At 42.7% G+C, this 4,774-nt stretch overlaps 1 long non-coding RNA gene across 1 annotated transcript; it reads left to right on the forward strand.

The window, feature by feature from the left end:
• Nucleotides 1-627: 627 nt before the first annotated feature.
• LOC308480717 lies at nucleotides 628-3,484 on the forward strand. Its single transcript, XR_013988254.1, has 3 exons — nucleotides 628-878; nucleotides 1,257-1,377; nucleotides 2,075-3,484. It is a non-coding gene; the product is annotated as an uncharacterized lncRNA (long non-coding RNA).
• Nucleotides 3,485-4,774: the final 1,290 nt, after the last annotated feature.

Genomic DNA, 4,774 nt, shown 5'->3' on the forward strand with positions numbered 1-4,774 from the left:
ACAGCTGCTTAGCTGGAGAGGGTTTTGGTGGTTTTGTTTTTTTTAAAAAAAAGATATCACATTTGAAAGAAATAATTTTCTGCATAAATCCTAATTAAATTGTGGGGGGGATCCAGGCTGGCATTTTGATCAGGCAGATGCTACAAAAACAAACAAACAAACAAACACCCCTTGCTTACACCGGTAGCAAGCAAATAAATGCCTGTCTGGAAGCTCCTTTGTCAATGGAAGTGACATTTACATGAGAATGGCCAAACTGGACTTGATTGAGGCAAAATAGCCACCTATGAGTAACTATCTGTGCCTTAAAATCTCAGCCAACCAACTCTGCACACCCCAACCCACCCCAAAACCAGCAGATTTTGCTCATTATGCAACATCTATTTCCCCCTCCTTTTGAAGACTTACATCTGGAGAAGAGTTCTATGTAACTCTGGAGTTTGCTTCTAGCATTTTAAGAAGAGTTGGTCTCATAAGCAATATGCTCTTACTTTTACCTGGTTTGTGGGAAGGGCATAGCCAGTAAAGCTTATAAACCCCTTACATATTTTTCTGTTCTTAAAAATGCCATTTGTATTACTTTGCATATTTGATTATTTCTTGTTAGGTATTTGATTGTTTCTTTGATTATTTCTTGTCAGATATTTTTGAAATCTGCTCTCATGCCAAAACAGTTGAATTTCTTGGTGTCTTCAGTAAAAAAGAGTTGTTCCGTGCTGGTCAAGCGGCTTCCTGCCAACAACCAAGGGTGGACGTCCTCAGCACGCCTATCAGGACAGTTCCTAAAGACTTCTCGAAGCCCTCTAATTGTAAGAATGGTACAGTCCATAGAGCAGGCAGCAGACTATTGCCACAACTGTCTCTGCATTGTCCGAAAGGTGAGAAACCCAGACGCAGACTGCAATAGTACAGACTGTACAAATGCAGACTGCAATAGTACAGATTGTAAAAGCAAGTAAAACAATTTACACAGTCATCAAAACAAGTAAAACTCTTTCAAACCAAAATAAAAGAGTACAGATTGAACATATTGTACCACCAGGTCCTAGTATTATGCTATACACTGTCTTCACACAATGTATCGTTATATATATTTCTGCCATGTCCCCCTTACTTGGGTAATTGGATTTCCCAGTCATTTAATAGCTGCTGCTAGGGAAATATATTGTGGAGATTTGTGTGTGTAATCTGATTTTTCTTTTCCATAAATCATTAATTCCATTACTATTATTATTTTCATACCCCGTTGGATGTAGCTTCAGCTATCTTACAAATGCAGAAAACACCCGGATTGCTAAGTATGATAACAAGATTCATATTGCAACAAATTACGTCCATTAAACCTTCTACAAGAGTGGCATGGTCTTTCTGTAAAAGGTAAGGATTTCCTAGATGAGATTCTTGAATGGGGTTTGATTTTTAATTGTTTCAGCAATGACTTAGCAAGAAGAGTGAATTTTGTGTTGATTGGATCAGAAATATACTTAGGTATTTCTTTGTCTAGTGTATGGTTTATTTAAAAAACCAACCAACCCAACCAAGCAGACAGCCTCTGATTGGCTAGAGGAAATGGTGGTTCTTAATTGTTGATATTTGACTGCAATTTTATAAGGAATTTATAAGGTTTAGAACTATGTCAATCTATGTGTGGAGAAGAGGTGGGAGGGTCAGGCGTGCGCTTAACCCTTTCCCCACCTGCTCTTTCTCTACTTCCCAGTCACCCTCTCCCAAATTGGTTTTCCTGTTTAAAATGTGTCATTGAGTTCCTGTCTCCTGCATTTGTAAGCAGAATGTAGTCTGGCCCAAACTGATAGATATAGGTGGGATCAAGGCCTTTTAGTATAGGACCCCGAGAATGGAAATCCTTAGTGAGTACAGAACTTCTTGATCTTTGGTCTTTAGAACTTCAGCTTTTTTTATCTTGTCTTGAATCCTAAATGCAGGTGTGTACCTCAAATAAGGGTGTTTTCAAATGTTATATTATACATAGACAGACTCTGGCTCCAGTCTCAAAGCTTGCAATGTGTTCGCTCCCAATTTTCCCTTGATTTATCTTGTATCATTTCTTCTAAAGGTTGTGGCGTGTTTTGGAAGAGATCAGCTGGCTTGGAAGACAGTTCAAAAGGTCTAAGTGATGGTTTGTCAGATGCAACCGGAACAAAGTATTAACAAAGCATATTGCTCTCTAAAGCATGAAAGACGATTCACCGAAGGCAGAAAGGATCTGAAACTGCTGCAGAGAGCATCCAGCTCTTTTGCCTTCAGGCATGGAAAGTGTGCTGCCTGTCAAAATTCTGCGGGTGATAGGTTCCCCCTCCCCAAATTATTACAAACTGCATAAAATAGTCCATGACATCACAAAGCTCAGCAATGAATGGGCTCAGAGGCAAGAGAATGACAGGCCACCCCCCCTCCATGTTGTATTGGTTCTAAATCATTCAAATTTGAGGTGCTGCTATGAAGAAAAAAAGAAATATATATTTTCATTTCTGTAGGCAACTGCTAGAATAACCCATAAAACCTTGAGTGAGTCTGCAGGCCAGATCTTTGTGTGTGTGTGTGTGTGCATGTAACATCTTTATTGAAAGTTCATAAAGTACATAACTACCATATTTTTCGCTCCATAAGACACACTTTTTTCTTCCTAAAAAGTAAGGGGAAATGTCTGTGCATCTTATGGAGCGAATGTGTGGTCCCTGGAGCCGAATTGCCCAGGGGCAAAAAAGCAGATCGTGCTTCTTTTTTTGAAAGAGGGAAGTGGGTGTTGAAACAAAGCCACTGATCGGCAAGCGATCGTGAGGGAGGTAAGGGACGCTAGCAATAAAGGAGGCTGCCTGGGAGGGGGGAGGTAAAGACAGCGAACTTGCAAAGAGAGGAGACAAGAAGATTAAAGCAACGAGGAGAGAAATTAGAAGAAAAGAAGGAGCAAAAAACTGCTCCAGCTAAGGAAAACAAGAGGGAAGGGAGTGTTGAAAGGAAGCAGCTGATCAGGAGCGATTGGGAGGGAGATAGGGACGTTAGCGATAAAGGAGGTTGCCTGGGAGGGCGGAGGTAAAAGCCCATGGATCCTCAGGAGTTTTGCATTGGGTCACCCCAAGTTCACCATCAGATCACATAGCATGTCCACGGCTACAGCCTGCATAAAAAAAAACACACATCCACTGTTTTGTGGGGCTACAATGGCACAAAAACGTGGTTACAAAGCACAGATCCACATGGATTCTCAGGATTTTTGCATTGGGCTACCCCAAACTCACCATCAGATCACATGTCTGTGGCCACAACATGAACCACAAAAATCATACATCCACTGTTTCATTCAGAATATTTTTTTTTCTTGCTTTCCTCTAAAAACTAGGTGCGTCTTATGGTCAGGTGCGTCTTATGGAGCAGTAGTGACATAGAATGTAAACGTGATGGACAAGACCTTGGTCTATTGCCCACATGTGTTCTAAATATTCATTAAAATGTTCCTGTTATCTCAGATGTTTCTCTTGCAACTTCTTTGAGGAACCAGCTGCTGTGCTACCCAGTTTCACAACAGTTGGGCTATTCCGGAAAGCGTAAACATGGCAGTGCATTTTGGGTGTAGTAATTTCAAGACTGCAAGACGCCAGATGGTTTTGCAGTACATTCAACCTGGTCCAGTGGCTGACTGTAATGGGCTGTTCTGGTGGAGAACCATAAAAAGGGCGCCCTCTGCAACTGGTATCCACATATGGCTCAAACTCCTCTCCCTCCAAATTTGTTGGTAATCACCTGTATCTGCCCAAGGTCTCAGACTTGTGGGGTGGGATCCCAAACAATCCTACCACAGTGGCAGTCCCTACAACATTGTCCTTATATTTTGAATTTTTGCAGTGGGTGTGCTGCCACTGGAATAAAGCTGCCAACGGTTTCACCCTGCGGGCGTAACCAACATGGTGGCCTCTAGATGCTGTTGGACTACAACTTCCATCAGCCCCAGTCACAAGGACCAGTGGCCAGGGATGATGGGACCAGTAGTCCGGCAACATCTGGAGGCCTGCAAGTATCCCATCCCAGAGGCCACTTCACTGGCCTGGAACCTTCTCCTTCCATAACACATCTTCGGCCGCTGAGCTATAGTCTGGCTTGACATGGCAGCATCTTCCAGACTGCCAGAGCCCAGCAGCCCAGCACACGGGCCTTGCCTGCAGCGATATCCAGATCCAATCTCTCTCTGGTTCAGAAAGCATCACAGTTGGAGGGGCTTGGAAAGAAAGACCCACCTCTACATCTCCATCCGTTGTCAGATATGTAACTCTGAAGGAGGATGTGGCGTTTGCCCATTCCTTGTGATTATGTTTGTACAGGGGGATGGGAATGGTTAATGTAGACTGACCAATGAGAAAGCTTAGAGGCGGAGCCTACCTGGTTTTGAGGCTCAGCCCAGGGTTTTTACCATTGGGAGATAGGGGAGTCAGAGTCAGACAGAGCGAGTAAAAGATGAATATAGCGGTTGTGACAGTTAAGAGTGGGAGACAGGGATAGAACTGAGAGAGAAGAGTGTGACAGTGTGAGATAGTGCCATATCTAGTTAAGGGAAACCGTTAACTAGGGAAACCATTTGAGAAACCGTTCTAAACATATTTAAAACTTGTTTGTTCTTCAATAAACTTCAATCTTCATTGTTGACTTTACAACCTGACTGAGACTCAGTATTTCAGCCGAAGAAACCTGGTTGGTGGCAGTGGAAGAATAAAGCAGTGGTGTACAGGTCAATAGTCTGTGAAACAACCGGGTGCTCTGTACG

The sequence above is a fragment of the Podarcis pityusensis genome (assembly GCF_964106645.2).
Source record: "Podarcis pityusensis genome assembly, chromosome: 6".
Lineage (NCBI taxonomy): Eukaryota > Metazoa > Chordata > Lepidosauria > Squamata > Lacertidae > Podarcis > Podarcis pityusensis.